We start from the raw sequence: 10,965 nt of genomic DNA on the forward strand, positions 1-10,965 counted from the left end.
TAAGTTTTACCCCTGTTGAACTCTATCCCACACTCTCTTGCCATGACCCTGATTCTATTCAGTTACCTAACTCCTTCCCCTCCCTCTGACATCTTTGGTCCCTTCTTCTCCACAGTTTTATTCTCTCGTCTTATACAAACATGCCCAAGTCTCATCATCCATAAAAACCTCTGTCATTACCACTTCAGCTGTCTTCTTTTGTTCATACACAGCTGTGTTGGGTGCCATAAATCATTCACTACTATTATTTTTAAAATCCCTATCACTACTTCTCCCCTCTGCAATCTGCCTTCTCCTGCCAACATGCTACTGAAATTAATGAATTAATTCATCTAATATTTACAAGCATTTATCATGATAGCATGTCCCAGGCACTGTGCTCAGTAACTTAAGTCATTATAATACTGTGTGCTTGACAATATATTGTACTTACTGGCCAAAAGTCACAAATGTCTAATTGTCAAGCTAAATGTCTTCTTTCAGTTTCACTCTATCTGACATGCTGGAAACTTCCCTTTCCAAGGCTTCTTTGCTACCGCTCCCTTGGCTCTTCTGTTCCTTTGATCTTGCTGTATTTACTTTGTAGTATCCTCCTAATCATGGGGGTGATTCCCTAGGCATCCATCTTCAGCTTTCTTCTCTCTCACTCTTTTAACTTTACTCTGTGAATTTCCTATAATTATACACTACATTTGGTGTGTGTGTGTGTGTGCGTGCACTTTTCTAGGAAGGAGTTCATAGCTTTTTTCAGCTCTGCAAGGAGGTCTATGACCCTCCCAATAACAACCCTGACCAGTTCCACCTCATGTGTAGTCACGTTTTTCCACTGTGATGACTTCCATTATCCTCCACATGCTGCTGATTCCTGGATCTCCAACCCTAAACCTCTTTCCCATGCTCCAACAACCATCTTCCCGACTCTGCCAAGGTCCCTCCTGGAAGGTCCTTCTAGAATAATCGTTCTTATCAGGTGGCAAAACCTCTGTCTCCCACTCCTTGCATGTCCCTCCGTGAGGCTGGGATGGGTTGAGGGTGATGGGAGGGGTGCATGTATAATCCGAGTCCCTGGGGTGCAGAAGCTCTGTTCTGACCTTGCCTCTTGCTATCCATGGAATTACTGCTTGACCCTGGCCATTTTCCCATTCTCCTCTGGTTCCAGGAAAAGCCTTCTGTGGTCCAGCTCTTGGACACAGCTGTAGTGTTGCCTGGAGCCATTGTTACACAATTCACTTTCATCAGAGCCCTCTCTTTCCAGAGTGTTCAAGCCCTATATTTATTTTTAATCAAATTCTCATATTTCTATCTGCACAGAAAGATCTTATGGTGGGGTGCGGTGGCTCATGCCTGTAATCCCAGCACTTTGGGAGGCCAAGGCAGGCGGATCATGAGGTCAGGAGATCGAGGACATCCTGGCCAACATGGTGAAACCCCATCTCTACTAAAAAATATTAGCTGGGCGTGGTGGCAGGTGCCTGTAATCCCAGCTGCTTGAGAGGCTGAGGCAGGAGAATTGCTTGAACCAGGGAGTCAGAGGTTGCAGTGAGCCGAGATCAAGCCACTGTACTCCAGCCTGGTGAGAGTGAGACTCCAGCTCACACACACACATACACACACACACACTATATATATAGTATATATCTTTTATAGCTTTTGCTTTACCACCACCCTCCCTGCTCTCCTCACTCCCAGTCTGTCTCAGCCCCTCACTATCTCCATCTGCACTTCCACACTAAGGTCCTAAAATGTTTCTGTGCCTCAGATCTTTCTGTCACTTCATCTATTCTTCCAGACACAATACTAATCATTTCAAGTTTTAAAATCCTTCAATATACTTCTTTATATCTAAATAATGAAATCTAAAAGCATCATGACATTGAAAGACCCTCTCTAGTCAGGCTTCTTCTTTTTTAGGTTGCATCTCCACTTTTATTCCTCCATCATCACCATCACTCTGTTATCTCCTTCTTTGGGGCTTTCCCATCTCTCTGCCTTTGCTCAGCCTTGTCCACATGCCTAAAAGCCTTTTCCCAACCCAGGAATCCAGCTCTTCTATCAATGCTCCAGCTCAAATTCAAATGTGAGCACTTCTGTACGCCTGCCTTTTCCTTATCTGTTTGAGAATTTTTTTTTTTTTTTTAGACGGAGTCTTGCTGTGTCACCCAGGCTGGAGTGCAATGGTGTGATCTCAGCTCACTGCAACTTCCGCCTCCTGGGTTCAAGCAATTCTCCTGCCACAGCCTCCGAGTAACTGGGATTACAGACATGCGCCACCTCGCCCGGCTAATTTTTGTATTTTTAGTAGAGGCAGGTGTCACCTGTTGGCCAGGCTGTTCCTGACCTGCTATTCCTGACCTCAAGTGATCCACGCTCCTTGGCCTCTCAAAATGCTGTGATTACAGGCGTGAGCCACTGCACCCTGCCTACCTGTGAGAATTAATCACTATTTCCTCAGGTCTTTCAAAGTCCAATTGGCCCAACTTCCGATAGGCATGTGCTTCTCAGGCAGTTCTGCCATAGTGTGCATTCTCCTCAGACTAGGATAACAGTTTCTTGGGGATAAGAGTTATGCACTGGTTATCTTGGCACTGACAGCATTTAGGACAGCTTGTTTCTGCTACATCCTCCATAAATGCTTGATGAATGAATGAATGAGTGGTGAACGTTGTCATCACCAGCACTACTGCCTACTGTCTTTTTTTGTTTGTTTGATTTTGAGACGGAGTCTCTCTCTGTTGCCCAGGCTGGAATGCAGCGGCAAAGTCTCGGTTCACGGCAGCCTCCACCTCCCAGGTTCAACTGATTCTTGTGCCTCAGCCTCCCAAGTAGCTTGGATTACAGATGCCTACCATGATGCTCAGCTAATTTTGTATTTTTAGTGAGAGTTTTGCCATGTTGGCCAGGCTGGTCTCGAACTCTCGACCTCAGGTGATCCACTGGCCTCAGCCACCCAGTGTGCTGAGATTACAGGCATGAGCCACTGTGCTCGGCCCTGCCTGCTGTCATTGATTCCCATCTTGGCAAGGAAATGGAGGGAAGTGTGTGAGATTAGGCAGATGCTTTCAGAGTACATCCAAAGTTTCCACAAAACAAGTATTAAAATATGGAAAGGAGTTGTAACATAGCAAAGAAGGCAGTAATGAATAAAAAGAACCAAATTTTACTTCCCGTTTAGCTACTTACTTCTCTCTAGCTAGCAGTAAAGACAGCATCTTGGTTGGCATAATGAGATTTGTTCAGTTTCCTAAACAATGCACCCTAGGTGCAATGTGGAGAGAAATAGAAGCAGGACATCAGGTGGATCTGAATTAATAAGCAGTGGTGGAAGTAGAGAGGAGGGAACAAACTAAATAAACATTAAGGAAGTGCAGTAGCTAAGATGACACCTTGAAGGATCAAAGGAAATGGAAGAATCAAGGGTTCATTTATTGATTCATTCAACTTATTTAATGACTCCAACTATGTGCCAGCACTGTGAGAGGTGGTAGGAATTCCACGGTGAAAAAGATTTTGTCTCTGAATTTGAGACCCTGAGTTTCTGATATTACAATTGACTGTGTAATGGTATATAGTAATAAACATCTACTCACTCCTACTTGAATGTAAGCAGATATGAGAAGCATTATTATGCATCTCTTATGGAATACAGCAGTGAACACCTGGGTAGAGAGACAGATGTGCTGGTGTAAGACCAGAAAGTACTTTGTGTTCTTACAAAGTACTATTATAAAAGTTTATTTTAATTACAAAAGTAATATATACTTATTACAGATAAATTAGAAAATACAAGTAGTTTCAAAGAAGGGAAAAATAATCTATAATCACATCACATAGACACAGTCATCTTTATGTTCCTTCAGACTTTTTTCCAATGGAAAATGCATACAATAACAAATGAACCAATAGTCTACAAACATTTTGTGGTCTAATTTTCTTCATTCTAAACCTGTTGTGGAGGCCAGGCATGGTGGCTCATGCCTGTAATCCCAGCACTTTGGGAGGCCAAGGTGGGTGGATCTCTTGAGCCCAGGAGTTTGAGACCAGCCTGAGCACCATAGTGAAACCCTATCTCTACAAAAAAACACAAAAATTAGCCAGGTAAGGTGGTGTGTGCCTGTAGTCCCAGCTACTTGGGAGGCTGAGGCAGGAGGATTGCTTGAGCCCAGGAGGTCAAGAATGCAGTGAGCCATGACTGCACCACTGCACTCTACCCTGAGTGACAGAGTAAGACTCTGTCTCAGAAAAAAAAAGGCTATTTTGGACATCTGTCCATTCCAGAAAATAAACTTCTACAGTGTGCTTTTTAATGGCTGTATAATATTCCACTGTATGAATGCTTTACAATTTTTTAAATTAATCCACTATTTTTAATTGGGTATTTTTAATATTGCAGAAATAACTAAAGATCAGTTGGAAAGTTACTTCACTAGTTAAACAATATGTTTCTTAAAAATAATGATGTCTTTTATGGCCCATACTAATTTAGAGCTCAGCAATGAAGGGATTCTGGGAAATATAGTTCAGCTTAGCTAGGTTAACACAATACAAATCCACCACAGATGATTCCTTGTCAACTAAATATCTATATATACCTTTCAGAACCATATTTGGCTCAATTTTTTCTTTTCTTTTCTTTTCTTTTTTTGTTTAAGAAGGAGCTCACTCTGTTGCCTAGGCTGGAGTGCAGTGGCACAATTTTGGCTTACTGCAACTTCTATCTCCTGGGTTCAAGCAGTTCTCCTGTCTCAGCCTCCCAAGCAGCTAGGATTACAGATGTGTGCCACCACACCCAGCTAATTTTTGTATTTTTAGGATTTCACCATGTTGGCCAGGCTGGTCTTGAACTCCTGACCTCAAATGATCTGCCCACCTCGGCCTCCCAAAGTGCTGGGATTACAGGTGTGAGCCACCTGGCCTAGTTTAATTTTGTTTTTTTGAAATGGAGTTTTGCTCTTGTTGCCCAGGCTGCAGTGCAATGGCGTGATCTCAGCTCACCACAACCTCTGACTCCTGGATTCAAGCGATTCTCCTGCCTCAGCCTCCCAAGTAGCTGGGATTACAGGCATGTGCCACCACACCTGGCTACACCCAGCTAATTTTGTGTTTTAAGTAGAGATGGGGTTTCTCCAAGTTGGTCAGGCTTGAACTCCTGACCTCAAATGATCTGCCCACCTCGGCATCCCAAATTGCTGGGATTACAGGCATGAGCCACCGCGCCTGGCCTGCTTAATTTTTAAATGAGAGCAATAACAACATTATGCTTCCACCTAACATAATGTAACTATCCCTCATACAATTGAAATATGCTGTCTCCCCAAAAGAAGAAACAAACTCCCTTTATCCATTTTGGGGTGATAATCATCTCTCTTCTAGATGATTCATATTCTCTGTTTGATACCCAGTGACTTAAATACTGAGAGCTTAAATATTATCAACAAATTGTATATTACATTTGGTTCGAGAATGGGAGCCTGAAAAAAATTGGGTAATATATACAGAAACATATTTGTATCAAAATAAAATACTTCTAGCTATTACAGTGCTTATTCCTAAAACTGCTTACATGGTCATAGCTGATATTTATAACTACATTCTTCCACTACCCATTTCATATTGTCTTCGCCCTCAGCACAAATCTCAGCTGGTTGTGGTTTCTTGCCTGTTGGAGTGACCTAAACCTTAATCCCTGAAAGGTCTAAGCCACTAACAGTCCTGCCTCTATTGGGTTGCTGTAATTTTCCATTGAAATTTGTCACAGGATATGGGATTACTAAGGCATCTCAGGGGATCTACTGCATTCCAGGCTTACTCCTCCTTACTACCATTTTGTGATGACAATCTAATTTCCTCTTGATTGTCAAGATAAATCTGCCTAGCCCATAAAGTATTCTTTTATTTGTTTTTTGATTCATTGGAACGAGGATTTGTGAAGTGGCTAGCTGACAGTCTCAACTCTCAAATTAATGGAACCATTAACGTGTTCCTTGGTAGAAGTATTCTTCTTTGGTACTAATACTTCTAGATCAGTAGAGCCCTAAGTTGAGTAAAGATGAGAGGAGCAATACCCATTCCCTACACATGATTTCTGGACTTGTGAATTCTAACTGTGAGAGAAATATGATGCTTACTGATTTACTGCATATATGCATCTTAGAAGACGTGGACCTGCTCCCAAAGGGGTTGCCACCATAACTGGGTTTTCAAAAGACCATTCCACCATTTCTCATACTAAGACTAGTAAGTTTCATGAACATGAGCCAATGGCCACAATTCATTTGCTGTTAAATGAGTTCCTTGGCCAGAAGCAATGCTGTATAGTAAACCATGGTGATGACTATGGCATTCCCTAGGCCTACAGAATAGTGATTTTGCTAGCAGCATTGTGGGTAAGGAAGGAACTTTGTTCTAGTGTGTTTACTTCAGTAAAAACCAAATGCCTACTGGACATGGTCCTATATAATTAACTTGTCACCAGGTCTGGCTCATCCTCATGTAGAATAGTGCCATATTGTGGGCTCATTGTTGGTTTCTCCTGTGGCAGGCTGGGCACTCAGCAGTGGTTCTAGCCAGATCAGCCTTAGCGAATGAAAGGTTGTGCACAGCTTCAGTCCCTCTTGCCATGGCCACTTTGTCTGTAGGTCCTTTGGGCAAGGTCACAAATGGATGTGGAAAGAGGCTGACTGATGTCCACAGAATGGGCCGTCTTGCCCACCTGATTATAAACATCTTCCTATGCAGAGATTGCTCTTTGGTAAGCACTCATATAAGGCACAAATATCTTTACATTTTGTACCCCTACAGGAAGGTCTATCCACATGCCTCTCCCCCAGACCTCCTCAGTAATTTTCCTATTGTGTTCCTTCCCATTTTTCAAACATCTAACTAAATGATTGAACTGCCCACGAATCACTGTAGATCTACAACTCTTGCTGTTCCTCCTTCCAGGCAAAATGAACAACCAGGTACACTACTAAAGTTCTACCCAATGGGAAGATTTTTCCTCACCACTTTCCTTCAGGCCTACCCTTCAAAGTGAGGCTGTTGTGCAAAGCCATCTACTTTCAGAGAGTGCCAGCACATTGTGTGGAACTATCTGTAAATCAGGCTTTTCTTCTTCTTCAGTCAACTGGTCATAGGTTGCCTGAAGTTATAATGCCATAGATATAGGTTGAGAAAAGAGACAATGTGGCAGGAATGTGGGCCATGTGCATTTGGAACTATTTTTTGTACAATTTACTTGTACCTGCAAGATCTACTTGAGCTTGATCTCATACACAACGCTTTCATTTGATGATGGAATGTTGCTGTAGACACCCGCATTTATTGGATGATAGATTAGACAATGCCAAATTGTCAAATGATGGGTAGTTCAAATTTCATGGTAGCTTGTTGCCCATGGTCAATAGTTTAGTCTCTACTAAGGCTCAGTGGCAAGCCTGGAGTCATTTGTCAATGGAGATTATTTCTCAGCAGAGGATGACATAGGTTTGCGCCAAAGCTCTAAGGCTCTGTGCTGTAGTGGCTTGTCAAAAGCTTCATAAAACATGCCTATCTACCACAGACATTACAAGTAATATTGGATCTACTGAGTTGTATGGCCCAAGTGGCAGAGCAGTTTGCTATTGAAGAACCTTTGCTTATTCAGGATCCCAGTCAAAACTAGCAGCTTATTGGATTGCTCAGCAAATACAACAAAATAGTATGACCAAATGAAGTATATGTTGCCTCCCAAACTCCAAGTGGTTCATCCATTGAGCATTGTGCAGCAAATATCCTTTATTTTGAAAGAGATATTTTATGTGTTACGGATCACTTAACCCCTAGACGTTTCCCTGAGGAGACCCTGACATTTTATTGTGCTTATTTTCCATCCTCTGACATGCATTTGTCCTACCAATATATCTGGTGTAGTTGCTACTTAGATCACTATGTCTAATTAGCATGTTATCAATGCAATGTCATAGTGTGATATTCTGTGAATGAGAAGGCAATCAAGGTTCCTGCAAATCAGATTATGACAGAGCTGGAGAATTGATATAATTCTGAAATAGAGTTGTGTTGCTGACTCTGCCAGTTGAAAGCAAACTTCTGATGATGATCTTTACCATAGGTATAAGTAGAAACAGCATTTGCCAGAACAGCTAACAGATGCCACGAGATGTGTTGATGTGCTCCAGCGACAAAACCACAAGTGGAATAGCAGCTGCAATTGGAGTAACCGAATGATTAAATTTACAATAATCCACTGTTGTTCTCCAAGGTCCATCTTTCTTTTGCAAGGGCTAAGTTAACTGAGTGAAATGTGGAAGAAATCACCACTCAGCATCTTTCAAGTCTTTGATAGCACATCAGTCACTGCAGTCACTTTAGATTTATTATTTCTGTAGGTAAAAGCAGTTCTACTGGTTACACTTAGACTTTCCTACCATAAACGCCCTCACTATATGGGTCAGGAAACCAATATGGTGATTCTTCCATTTGCTGAGTACATTTATCCCAATTGTACATCCCAGAACTCAGTGATCTCACTACCTCTGGAAGGAGAAGTAAAATTAGAGTAGTGATAATGGGAAACTTGTTCCATATGAGTCTCTAATATTTGAATAAATTAATTATTTTACATTGATCATGTACCTATGTTTTACTTGCATAATTTTATTTCTTATTTTCATTATTTATTTATTTTTATGAGATGGAGTTTCTTTCTTGTTGCCCAGGTTGGAGTGCAATGGCGTGATCTCAGCTCTACCTGCAACCTCTGCCTCTTGGGTTCAAGCCATTCTCCTGCCTCAGCCTTGCAAGTAGTTGGGATTATAGGTATATGCCACCATGCCTGGCTAATTTTGTATTCTTTAGTAGAGATAGGGTTTCATTATGTTGGTGAGGCTGGGTTCGAACTCCTGACCTCAGGTGAGGAGTCCTCCCAAAGTGCTGGGATTATAGGCGTGAGCCACAGTGCCCAGCCATTACTTGCATATAATTTTAAAAACAACATTCAAGATGTAAAATAACTACAACAATAGCACCAAACCCCACAATATTGCATTAGAAAGAGTTTTTATTTAGATCATGAGACATAAGAGTGTTCCGTACTCATGCTTATACAGAACCTAGTGGGAAAGAACATAATTCAAGAGACTGTCAACCAAACTGCAAAATGTCTTCATAAATAAAAATCCAGGTTAATATTAGTATTATTAACTTAAAAAAAAAAGCTACTAATTTCCTCTCCAACACATATTTAAATAAACAGAAATCAATAATATTTGTAGCCTTTGTAATTCTGGCTTGTTTAGAATTTAGTTAAAAACTTATTTGTGGAGCTCTCCCTCTCTTTTGACTGACGGAACCATTTCTGACTTCAAGGCTTTTTATTAAAATGTTCTACAATGAACACAGAAAGCTTGGTAGATATCACCTTTATGCTTTTTTCTTTGAATATATATTTGCTTGTGCACAGTAAGAATGATTAACACTTGCTTTTGTGTGTAGCTTAAGATGACAGCTCTTCTGTATATTGTAAACTGTGTTTCTCTCAACATTTTTCCTTCTTCATCTGTAAAATAGACAACCACTGAATGATTAGATTAAATGTTTGTTTAAGGGCATGCTCTAATGCCCACTGTTATATTCATTATTTCTTTGGTTTTCAGTTACAGAGTTTATGTTATGTTTAAATAGAATATTTTTCTGTAGGAATTGGGGGTTAGGACATGGATGACAACAGATATGAATATCTTACTCAAGAAAGGTCTCTTTTATGTGTGGCTTATAGAATTTTACAAACTCATGTTGAAAAATATTTCAAAGCTTAAGAGGTTAAAAAATAATAATGAATTGGTTCCTGGAGCAAACTTACTTTTTGGAAAGTGACAGTAATAATTCAACATATAGATGAATGCAGTGTATTCTGACCTGGCAATTTTATTATTTATGATATAATAATACATAATATTACATAATAAAATAAGTAAAAAAATAAATAAATAAAACAATAATAAAATAAGATTAGCTAATTTTTTATTTAAAAATTATATATTAATAATTTTTATGTTTTCCACAATGTATGGAGAAATTACATGTCCCTAACATATACAGGAAGAAGGATAAGTATATAAACATATACCATCTTAAACCTCTTAAATCTATTTTACTTCTACAGCAATTTCCTTTTAGGTCTCATCCAGTCACAGACTATACTATACTTTTTGAGTTTATTTCCATTCCCAGGAGTCAGTTTTGTCATATGTAAAGCAGTTATACTAGTATTTACCTAACCGAATTGTCATGAAGGGTATATAAGCACAAATATAAATCACTTAACATAGTACCTGCCAAACAGTGGTTAATTAATGTTAGATTCCTTTTTAAGTTATAAAAGAAATTAAAAAACCTTTAATCCCGAAGTTTTTCCAAAGCAAAATATTTTTATTTTTTTCTTCATACCAAAGCAAAATATTTTAATTGTTCCAAAGTGTTCCTTACTTACAAAACTGGGGGAATTTCAGAAACATTCTGCTTTACAGTGCCCAGAGAAACTTCCTACATATAAACGCTGGTTCTGGTGTAAATGCATTCATTATTGGTGTTATCATTGGCCTTTACATAACCTAAGATTCGTGTGGCTCCGTTAAGACATAGGTAATAAGACTCTGGGGGAGACTCTCACTAATGAACCGTAAGGGCAGCAAGCCTGATCTGTACTTAGAATTGGATCCTATAATGTTTTGATAGTATTTTCATTATGGTCTTCAATTTCTTAACAATTGAGTTGTTAGCTGATCAGAAGTGCAGAATCAATATATGGCATCCTGTAAAAAAAACCACGGGCTTAGTAACAAGCAAATAAAAAAATATAAAAACATTGGCTCTATAATGTGTCAGTATGCTCTGGACTTATGTAATCAGTGACTCTTAACTCTTGCTCCAAAAGGAAGTTAACATTTGTAGAGTCTTAAAAGATTATAT

This window comes from Colobus angolensis, unplaced genomic scaffold (assembly GCF_000951035.1).
Source record: "Colobus angolensis palliatus isolate OR3802 unplaced genomic scaffold, Cang.pa_1.0 Scaffold244, whole genome shotgun sequence".
NCBI lineage: Eukaryota > Metazoa > Chordata > Mammalia > Primates > Cercopithecidae > Colobus > Colobus angolensis.